At 39.6% G+C, this 12,354-nt stretch overlaps 1 protein-coding gene across 6 annotated transcripts in view; it reads right to left on the minus strand.

The window, feature by feature from the left end:
• The window catches only part of UBE2E2 (ubiquitin conjugating enzyme E2 E2), a 358,295-nt gene that overhangs the window by 28,103 nt on the left and 317,838 nt on the right, over positions 1–12,354 (minus strand). The window lies entirely within an intron of this gene.

The following is a 12,354-nucleotide window of genomic DNA, read 5'->3' on the forward strand; positions in this document are numbered from 1 at the left end:
TATCGCTCATATCATTTGTAAATGTTTTCTCCCCTTCTGTAGGTTGTCTTCTTGTTTTGTTAATGGTTCCTTTGCTGTGCAAAAGCTTTTAAGTTTAATTAGGTCCCATTTGTTTATTTTTGCTTTTATTTTTTTTTACTTTAGAGGACGGATCCAAAAAAATATTGCCACAATATATGTCAAAGAGTGTTCTACCTATGTTTCCCTCTAGGAGTTTTATAGTATCCAGTCTTACATTTAGGTCTTTAACCCATTTTGAGTTTATTTTTGAATATGGTGTTAGAGAATGTTCTAGTGTCCATTGACAGATGAATGGGTAAAGAAGATGTGGTATATATATATATATATATATATATATATATATATATATATATATATATATATATACACACACAATGGAATACTACTCAGCCATAAAAAAAACCCAATGAAATTTTGCCATTTGCAGCAACGTGGATGGACTTGGAGGGTATTATGCTTACTGAAATAAGAGAGAGAAAGACAAATACTGTATGATATCACTTATATGTGGAATCAAAAAATTACAACTAGTTGTATCAATAAAAAAGAAGCAGACTCACAGATATAGAGAACAAACTAGTGGTTACTGGTGGGGAGGGGGGAGGGGCAACATAGGGGAGGGGGAGGGGGAGGTACAAACTACTGGGTGTAAGATAAGCTCAAGGATGTATTGTACAACACGGGGAACATAGCCAATATTTTGTAATAACTGTAAGTGGAAAGTAACCTTTAAAAATAAGTTAAACAAAATGAGAAGCACCGAATACAGTGCTCAGGACTCAGTAGGTTCAAAATTGGCCAGCTGCTGCTGCTGTGTTATTACCATTTTCACCACCATTCGCATCACCAAACCCAGCAAAAGAAGGGGAGACGTCAACGGCCACTAGTCCCCTCACTGCCGCCTGGTGTTCATGCTGCAGGGTTGATTCTGTTCCAGCTGCAGCGGCAGAAAGGGCTTCTCAACATCCCTCTCCTGTCTCTCCCAACCTGGGTCCAACTGCCACTCGACAGGTTAACCATTAGCGTACGTTGTTTGGTGTCTCTACGGAGCTGCTTTTAGAAAGTGGATGGCGGTTCTTTAAAAAAGTGTTCTTATTGTGGTAGAATACACATAACATAAAATTGACCATTTTAAGCCATTTTCAAGTGTGCAATTCAGGGACATTAAGTACATTCAAATCGTTGTTGGATGGTGATTCTTGACAGGCAACGTTTCCGGGCCTCCCCAGGGACAATCTGGAGGACATTTCTTTTTCCCCTTGAGTCCAGTGATGTCCCTGGGAGATGCCTAAGGATCACCTTCGGTTCAGACACTGTACTATGTGCAGCCTTCACACCTTGGTACTAAGCAGGATTTACTGAGACCCTGGTCTAAGTTTCTTTCTGCCATAAACACATTTATTTTCACCAGGAGTGAAATCAATCAAACAGTGGCTGGTGAAAGCCCAACTGGTCGTGCATAATTAAGGCATGAAGTCAGACCTAAATTTTTATCTCTTGGGCCACAAACAGAAAATCTACGCTGTAAACAGATTTTCAGGGGGACAGATGAGAGCCTCAGGATCGTAATGCCGTCACTTATTTGGTGACTTAAACTGCATGACACCTACCGCCTCTATAACTATGTAGAGAATGTTAGATGAGAGAACATGTAAGAAGAAAACCTCATAGCCATTTATGGATTTCCTTCTTGGTGTGAAAAAAATTTTCCATCCTATCTTGTGGTTGATTACTACGATGGCAATGCAATGTCACTGGGGTGCTATGTTGAAATAAATATATAACAGACATTTTGGAAGTAAAAATGAAACCTTCTGCTAAAGCATTCTAATTCTCTATTAGGAAGACCACAACAGGAACAGGAGGTTACATTTCCTCCTGATGCCCAGCAGATGGACGGTGATGCCTGTCTCTATGCTTCCTGTTCTCAAGGGGCCGCCCCGAGGAGTCACCTTGCTGACGGCCAAGAGGAGGTGAGGCGACACTTCGTTACCAAAACCCCTTGAAGCAAGTGGAAATGAATTCTCCTTTCATTCTGAAATGTGGTATTATGTTTATTTCCTAATGAGTTTCTAATTCTCTGTAAGTTGAACATAGTACAAGTGAGCAGTAAATATACACATTACTAATTATTTATAAAAAAGAAGTTAATTCCTCAAGACGAAGAGGGAAACTTCAAACTTTTAGCAATGAAGCTTCAGTGGCTGGAGTGAATGCAAAGAGACTGATGCTTTAAAATTATAAAGGGTACCGAGAATGTTTACAAAGTAACCACAACTTACTGCAAGTCTGAATATTTGCACTTTTCTACTACAGCCAACATAAATTTCTGACCAGTTTAACAGGTCATATTTTGGTTCTAATTAAGCAAAAGCCATGCTTGTCAATTCTTAAGCATTTACATATCAAGAAGAAAAGAGCTGAATAAATTTGAAAATATTAATTAAAAACTACAATGATGCTTCATAAACTAACAAAAGGTTGCCTTTCTATCAACTGAAAAATTTTTTTAAATGCTTTTTTTATTGTGGTAAAGTCACATAATATAAAATGTACTATTTTAACCATTATTAACCAAAATTTAACTTCAGCTTTTCTCATTTTAATTTACCAACACTTATTTTAAAATTTTAGGTATATAAAATTTTTAATTATTTACTTAAAATTTCAAACTGTAAAACAAATGTAAAAGTAAATCATGAAAATCCTTCTCTCCCACCTTACACCGTCAAATTCTAACTCTCCAAAGAGTATCTGCTTTTTTAAAAAAAATTAATTTATTTATTTAGTTTTATTTTTGGCTGCGTTGGGTCTTCATTGCTGCACACAGGCTTTCTCTAGTTGCGGCGAGCAGGGGCCACTCTTCGTTGTGATGCGCGGGATTCTCACTGCGGTGGCTTCTCTTGTTGCAGAGCACGGGCTCTAGGCACGCGGGCTCAGTAGTTGTGGCACACGGGCTTAGCTGGTCTGTGGCATGTGGGATCCTCCCGGACCAGGGATTGGACCCGGACCCGGGATTGGACCCGGACCCGTGTCCCCTGCTTTGGCAGGCGGATTCTTAACCACTGCGCCACCAGGGAAGTCCCAAGAGTATCTGCTTTTTAACAGTTTGGTATGTGTATTTCCACACTTTTTCTATGCATTTATAGTCACATACATATGTCTGAGGGTGTTTGTGTGTGTGTGTAAGGTCAGTTTTTAAAAATAGATTGAAGTACATCATATTGTGCATCTTCCTTTTTTATGACTACATTAAGCATCTATTTAACCATACTGTAATGATGCACCTTAAGAGCGTTTCCGGTATTTTGCTCATAATGCCAAATGCTGTGCTATAACAATGCTGTGGAATATTCCTTGTATGTACATCCAAGAGCATATTTGACTGTTTATACAGGGTGGCTTCACCAAAGTGAGACTGCTGGCCAGGGGTTATGTGCGTTTTACATTTTGACAGGTACCTCCAAATGGTCCTTGAAAAATGGTGTCCCAATCTACAGTCCTACAAACAATGTATAATTGTGTCTTTCCTTATACACTCCCCATATAGGATGTCATTAATCTTTTTACTTTTGTCAATCCAGTGATTAAAAAGGGAAATCTCATTTTAGTCAGTATTTACTAGGGTTTGAACATCTTTTCCAATGTTTCTTTGTCACATTTCGTTGGTCTATGAATTGCTTGCTTAGGCCATTTTTTTCCTACTGAGTCACTGGCTTTTTACTTGTTGATTTGTAGTTCTTCCTATATTAGGGACAGTATCTACCCTCTGCCCATAGTATATGTTGCAAGATTGGTATCTGTCAACAATTTATGGTGTCTTTGCCATACAGAATTTAAAAATTTTTATGCAGTCAAATCTGTTTGGTTGTTTTAGGTGGGAGGGCAAATCCAGTCCCTGTTATTGGAAGTGGAAGTTCCATGATTTCTTCAAATATTTTTTCTTTCCTGACTCCCTTTTCCGGGACTCCAATTACAAGTATGTTAGATAGCTTCCTGTTGTCCCACAGCTCACTGAAGCTTTGTTCATTTTATTTCTTTTAGGCTTTTATTTCTCTTGCTTTATTATGAATAGTTTCTATCACTACATTCAATTTCACTGATCTTTTCTTCTACTGTATCTAATCTGCTGTTACTCCCATCCAATGTACTTTTTATGTCAGATACTGTATTTTTTTTTTTATCTCTAGAAGCTTCATTTGCATCTTTTTGACATTTTTTCTCCTCATCATGTTTGCATTTTCCCCTACCTTCTTAAGCACACAGAATTTATTTATAATAGCCATTGTAGCATTCTTGCCTACTTAATTCCATCACCTCTATCATTTCTGGGTCTGGTTCTATGAATTTGTTTTTCTGCTGGTTATGGATTCCACTTTCCTGCTTTTAAAATGCCCAGTCTTATTTTCTTGGATGTACAACACTGTGAATTTTACACTGTTGGGTGGTGGAATTTGTTCTGTTCCCTTAAAGAATGTTGTACTTTGTTCTAGCATGCATTTATTCAGGTAAAGTTTGATCCTTTCAAGCTTGCTTTTCAACTTTGTTAGGGCAGGTCCAGAGTAGCCTTTGGTGCAAAGCTAATTTACCCTTACTATTACGGCAATGTCTTCTGGGGGCTTCCTGTTTATTGTGAGGTGTTTCCACTCACAGAGAGTCTTGCGTGAGCTCCAGGAATCACTGTGTCTACTGCTCTGTGGAGGCTCTTTCGCTGGTCCCAGGTGGCTTCTTCTGATATATGTGCAGGCTCAAATCCCTTTTCAATCTCTGGAACTTTCTCTCTGTGCAGTTTGCCATCCAGTATAATGTTCTGATATGTTTTAAGCTGTCTTTATACCTGAGACTTATAGTTTATACAAGGTAAGAGCAAAGGAACATGAGGGGTGGCAGTAAAGATTAATAAAGGCTTGGGCTTGAAATAAGGCGAAGTTCCCTGGAGAGTTTTTTGGTTGGATGGGGTTGCATGAGGATGTACAGTTTGTGCATTATGGGTGCTGGGAATAAAGAAGCAGATTTATACTTCATTTAATACATGACAGAGGATAGCACTGAATATTTAAATTATCTAGATTATAAAGATGGGAGACTAAAGCAAATTGAAATCATTAAGTCAAGCTTGATTTATAATTCATTCCTCCTATTAGTTTTCCTTCTAGAAAGTAAATTCTGTCACATGTGAAACTCCAGATTCACAGAACTATGAAGGAACAATTTAAAGATTTTATTCAAGAAACAAAATTTTTTTTTTAGACATTTCAAAGGTCATCACACCTTGCAGAGCTAACATGGGCCTTCAGTTCAATATATTCTGTACGACGATACTCACAGCCTTCAAAGTGTTTACAGATACATAGTCCCTTGTGTCTTTACAATAACACTGCAAGACAGTCAGGGTCAGAAGCACTGTCTTCAATTCATAATGAGTACACCGACTTATCTAGTGAGAGAAAGAGGTGGGCAACACTCTTGTTTTCCTGACACCTTCAAAACTCGGTATAATCTGGTTCCTTTGACTTAATATATTTTTTAACATGGCAAAGTATAACCTTCATTGTGCTCAAACATGCCATCCACACACAGGACAAAGATGTTAAGAACATCAAAATGAGATCATTGTGCTATGTGCATGAAACTGCTTTGGCAGTGGTACTTACAGAGCATAGGACTTTGTATTTAATATATTTTCCAGACTAGAATATAAAAAGAAGCTGGTTAGCTGGAGAAAGAGGCCATGGTATTAAAAAGGTATGTACTGGCTGCGAACGGCGCCCGCTCTGACACCACTCACAGTGCTCAGCCCCAGTTTCAGACTTGACACGATAGCCCTTTTGAGAGCTGTCGGGCCACTCCTGCCCTGGCATACCAGAAGAACAAGAGTCACCACTTGGCACACGAAGTGAAATGGAATATTCCAAGGTTACCCTAGGCCAACAGACACTACAAGCTAAGTCATCTGGTTATAGAGATACTAATAAATAAAGCTCTTTCAAAACAAAAATAAATCAAAAAGGTAGTTTGGATTTCCTTCTTTTTTCATTCCATTTCTTCTTTTTTTTAATTAACATTTTGCTGGGTGAAAGAAAGGTTAAAAAAGTTAAGGGGAGGAGCAGCGCGGGGAAAAGACAGTCTCTTCAATAAGTGGTGCTTGGAAAACTGGACAGCTACATGGAAAAGAATGAAACTAGAACATTTTCTCACACCATATACAAAAATAAGCTCAAAATGGATTAAAGGCCTAAATGTAAGACAGGAAACTATAAAACTCCTAGAAGAGAACATAGGCAATGCACTCTTTGACATAAGTCTAAGCAATATTTTTTTGGACCTGCCTCCTCAGAGAAGGGAAATAAAAGCAAAAATAAACAAATGGGACCTAATTAAACTTAAAAGCTTTCGCACAGTGAAGGAAACCATCAGCAAAATGAAAAGACAACCTACTGAATGGGAGAAGATATTTGCGAATGATACATCTCATAAGGGGTTAATATGAAAAATATGTAAAGAGCTCATATAATTCAATATCAAAAAACAAACAACCTGATTAAAAAACGGGCAGAAGACCTGAGTAGACATTTTTCCAAAGAAGACATACAGATGGCTAAGAGGCACATGAAAAGGTGCTCAACATCACTGATCATCAGGGAAACGCAAATCAAAACTACAATGAGATATCACCTCACACCTATCAGCATGTCCATCATCAGAAAGATACCAAATAACAAATGTTGGTGAGGATGTGGAGAAAGGGGAACCCTAGGGGAATGTAAGTTGGTGCAGCCACTACTGAAAACAGTATGGAGGTTTCTAAAAAAATTAAAAACAGAACTACCATGTGACCCAACAATTCCACTCCTGGGTATATATCCAAAGCAAATGAAAACACTAATTCAAAAAGATACACGCACCCCAATGTTTATAAGAGCGTGTTCACAATAGCCAAAATATAGAAGCAACCTAAGTGTCCATCAACAGATAAATGGATAAAGAAGATGTGGTATATGTATACGATGAAGCCTTACTCAGCCATAAAAAAGAGTGAAATTCTGCCATTTGCAGCAACATGTATGGACCTAGAGAATACTATACTTAGTGAAGTCAGTCAGACAGAGAAAGACAAATACCGTATGTTTTCACTTACATGTGGAATCTAGAAAAGAAAAAAACAAACGAATATAATAGAACAGAAACAGACTCACAGATATGGAGAACAAACCAGTGGTTACCAGTGGGGAGAGGGATGACGGAGGGGCAAGAAAAGGGAAGGGGTTACGAGATACAAATGACTATGTATAAAATAGACACGCTACAAGGATATACTGTACAGCATGGGGAATATAGCCAATAGTTTGTAATAATTTTAAATGAAGTATAATTTATAAAAATATTGAATCATTATGTTGTACACCTGAAACTAACATTGTAAATGTACTCTACTTCAATTTAAAAAAAAGAGGGAGAGCAGCAGGTGACCAACAGGGATAAAAAAAGAAAAGAAAAAGAGAAGAATCAGCAGAAAAACCAAGAGGTCGGAAATACATATAAGAGAGAAGAGACCGCCTAGTAGGAAAAGGCAGAAAGGAGAAGGAACAACCAAGGAGACACCCACCACAAAGCTCTGTGCTAAAGAAATAAGCATGTGCTGGTCCCCTTCACTTTGCCCTGCATCCAGCTCAGTGATTGCTTCGGAGGATAGGGGGGCCCTTCACGCTTGAGTGAGGAGTCAAATCAGAGCCTGGGGCGCAGGTGGGCTTTGGGCAGAGGTGCTCTGTTTTTATATCACGAAGCCCAGGAAGTAACGCACAGCAGAGTCCCTGGGCTAATGAGGGCGGGTCAAAGGGGAGTAAGAAAGCATTTGTGAAGCTCCAGCATGTGTCTCTTTCAAAAGATGATCTGGGTTATACTACTTTTTGGATGACCTCTGATGTGGTCCGTTCTCTTCCTCGACCGCTTTGTCTGCTAGGATCCCTGAAAGGGGCGCTCTTCCGAAGGCGGTGATGAACAGGCCGCTGTGGGAGTGTGGCTCACCGGACACTGGCTGCTTCTATTTGCAGGAGGAGGGGGTCTAGGGCTCTCTCTCAAAAGCATCACTCTTCCCTCCAGCCTTCTCGCAGAGCTGCCTCATCAACAAGTCTTCTGTGCATAAAGACTCTTTAACAGCCAGTGTGATCACAGAGGGGCCTCCCCGGTGCGCTGGGGTGGTGTCAGCGATCTCAGAGGTGGTCCTCCTGGAAGGGTCACCTGAACGGGGAATGTGACAGCCACACGGGGACTTGGGCCGAGAGAAAAGCTATCAGGGGCCCATGGCCTCTGGGCTGAGGGGTCCTTCCGAGTGGGGGAGGCAGGGGTGGGGGGACAGTCAACATCCTGGAGGTGTTTCATGCTGTTATCACATTTTCAAAATGTATCCGCTTTTAAAATTTACAGTAGGTAAAATCCATGCTATGTCATTTGTAAACCAGGTAGAGGTGTTTCTGACAATAAATGTTAGAATGATCCCATCAACCAACAACAAGTATTAACAAACCATGACATTACAGATATGGACTGAATGGGGAGAGAAGTCTAAATTGCAAAAGAAATTAACCAACCAAGAAATAGCACTTGGAGGTTCAAAAGAGGCATATAGAAAAAAAACCAAAAACAACAACACCCCATAACTCAGGGACTTCCCTGGTGGTCCAGTGGTTAAGACTTTGCCTTCCAATGCAGGAGGCGTGGGTCTAATCCCTGGTCAGGGAACCAAGATCCCATAGGCTGCGAGGTGCAGCCAAAAAAGAAAAGAGTGGCATATAGTGAAGATCTAAGAGAATTACACAGACTATTCCCAGCTCCGTCATCATCTCATCATTTCTACATATTCTAAGTGATAGAAAAGACACCAGGGGCAAATCCTTGCCTGGGATTAAGAGCAGGTACCTTTCCGTGTGTGTGGAGACCCAGAGACCACAGGACAGCTGGACAACAGACAGAAAAAAATACCTCTCGTTGTTGGAACGAAACCACTGAGCGGAGCCTGACGCAGTTATGTTTCTCCTGACTGAAGCTGTAAATAAAGCCAAACAGCGAGTGCTGGGTCGTTATGAAATGTTCCCCTTGAACCCACCACAGCAGGACTTCAATCTCTTATATATGCCTTACTCTGCCCAAAAAGAGTCAAACGATTTGCAATAAAATATCAATACTTACGCTCAATAAAATGATTACAACAGAAACAGAGTAAGTCATAATGAAGAACATGGACAGAGGTACAGAAAAGCAGCACGTATAACTAGTATGCATATTCATTATAAGGGTTAATGGAGTGATGGTGACTAAGCATTAAATCAGTGCTGTGCTACCTCACGACCAAAGTAAAAAAAGACGGGAGCACAGAAGCACAGAGGGCTCATTTTAAAGAGTGAGAAACTTATTACTGGTCCTAAACTGTAAAAAACAAAACAAAACAAAAACCCACTGGGAGAGGTTATCTAGGGGAATAGGAAAGACCTTTGACCTAAAATATACAAGTCTTGCATAATTCCTTCCCTATCATTTAAAACAAATCTTGCTCTACTCTAGGTTCAGGAGAATTAATGAGCCCTTTTTCCACCACTGTAATCTTCATCTTTAAATGACCTTCATTTAAGCAATAATAAAGAAAAAGTTAATTAAGATCTAGCCTAAATGTTCTCGACTCTTCAGAAATTCCTCAAGTAAAGGAAAGATAGTCTTTAAATCATTCTTTGGCTAAAGAGTTCTGAGTAAAAGACACATTTCCATGCGAGTAAAGATGGTGTTTGTTTATACTGAGGGTCTGCTTCACTTTTCAATTTCTTATTTGTGTTTTCAGAGCCTTTTACTGACAAGGACAGAACAGATATTTCAACAGCTTTACCCAATTCCCAAAAGAGCATCAGATGTTAAAGATTTGAAGACAATTTATGGGGAGAAAAACACCTCAAAAACAGACAATTTACTAAATTCTGACACTAAGAAATACATTCATTAATTGATTTTAGTGGAGGAAGACTTCAGTTTGGGGAGAGTGTAGAAATGGATAAGTACTGATTCAGACCACCCCATCATTCCCTCCGTGTTTCTCTAAAGAAAAAATAGATCACTGCTGATTTCTAAAAAGGAAAACCCCCAAGTGACATTTTCTAAAAAGTAGATCGAAGAGAATTTCCATCATGAGTTAATATATACAGCAACTTTTTAATGAGATCAAATTCCAAACCAATAAATTACAGGTTATTATTGCAGGGACAGCAATAGATGACTTTATAACAAAACATGTAGCAACAGCTAATCCATGTCTAGATTTATATTAATTAAGAGATAAGAAAATATGCACAGGGAATGCTAAGCAGAAGTGGGTCAAAGCCAGGGCTAAAAAGTTGACGTCAGTGAGTCTAAATCTACACCACATTATAATGAGACAAATTTAACTGACAAATACACTTTGCTGAGTCCCACTGAACTGGAGTTTGCAGACCAAAGAGCCTCAAAGGAAACTTAAATACTTACCTTTAAAGGACAGTTGATTTAAGAAAAAATTAATAAGCATGCATTATTTTTACAAGAAAATACACTAAAGATATTTCTACTTGAAAAAAGAAAAAGCCACTACAGATACATAATCAAGGAGTACATGCATCTAGAACCCCCCTTTTTTTTCACCTTAGATACCCTCTTCCACGATGAACACTATGAATACACCCATGGCTAGAACTGAGTTCCCCAAACGCAACTCTCGCATGTAAATCAAAGGCTTCTTTGCCTGGTTAGAATAACTGCGACTTTAAATCACTTTTCCAGAGAATTAAACAAACAAGCAAACAAAACCCTCCCACGAACAGTAATCTTTCACTCAAAAACTTTTACCGAACTAGACACAGGCTATTTTGAACTCAGATGTGATGAATCCCAACTCTAAGCTACCCACAGTATATTTGTGTTGGTTTGTTTTTGTTTTGTTTTTTGGCCACGCCACGTGGCTTGAGGAATTTTAGTGCCCCCAACCAGGGACTGACCCCCGGGCCCCCTGCGGCGGAAGCTCAGCGTCCTAACCGCAGACTGCCAGGGAATTCCCTCTCCACAGTATTTTCAATGTAACTCCATTGAAAGCCTTCTCTGCAGGCTCAAAACTATTCCGGATAAGGCTGAAGTTACTGTACACCAGCCCTATGTGGCCCTTGCCTAGATAAAAACCGTACACATTCCTCAGGTAAATGCACCCTTCTGCAGAGGACCAGGGGCGGCTGGTACTCTTATGTGTCGTTGCCCGAGTGAAGCAGGGTTATTTATTCACGCACTGTAGCTGAGTGCTTTTTCTAGAGTTTTTCTTCTAAGAACCTAACGCTGGCATCCAAAGCTCAATATACTGTAAAGACATGTCCTCTACGTCTCCATTTATCCTAATTTCCCTCATGTATTTGAATTAGACTGTGGATGAACATGTTTCCATCACGGGAGCCAGTCTGCACAAAAAAGTCAGTCGCCGGGGTAAGGTGTGGCCACGAAGCTCTTCACTGATGTGAAGTCCCCCCAGAAGGTCCTACCTACATGCTTGCCCACCGGGCACACGGCTGGCAGGCTTCTGTCAGCTGGCCTAGGCACCTGAATATCACAAACAATGCGACTAATTTGGGGAAATGCCCTCAAAGGAAAGGCAGTGCTGAATTAGGGGGAAAAAACTCTTGCATTTTTAAGAAAGAACAAATGGGGGCGTTCATTACTCAAGTTTAAAAGTGCTTAATTTGGCTCCTCCACAGGCTACTCTGCAGCAGAAAAGTTCTCCAAATACACCAAAAATATTTTGATTTATAATTTTTTCCCAGGAACACACCTGTCGTGGAAAGACATATGCCTGTGGTTTAAAGGAAGTCCTGTACTGCTTAGTACAGGATTCTTCACCAACATGACACAACCAGAAATTCAACACCCATAATAAGCATGAGGCTCCAGGATCTCTTAAAGGACAAACAGAAAGAGAAGAAAAAGAGAAAGAAGTCATTGCTGTTGGGTAGGAATAATTAGTCTGACATTTTAGAAGCATCTTCTTTTTAATATAAGAGTTATTGCACGTGCTGTTACTGACAGCCCCTTCCCAGGCCCAATTTTGAACGGAAGGCTGAGTTAGAAAATAAGGAAAAGTAAAGATGACTGCTGATCTGTTAAGGGTGCCAGACATTGGTAGGGTTACATTAACTCTTCAAATTCCCATAATTATGATATTTCTCCCCAGACAATACGATCTCAAATATCCAAATTAAAAAGGCAAACTGTTAATCATCCAATGTTTTGTCCACACAAGTACATTTCTGGACAATTAGAGGTGTTTTATTATGTTTC

Source organism: Balaenoptera physalus, assembly GCF_965194825.1.
Source record: "Balaenoptera physalus genome assembly, chromosome: 4".
NCBI lineage: Eukaryota > Metazoa > Chordata > Mammalia > Artiodactyla > Balaenopteridae > Balaenoptera > Balaenoptera physalus.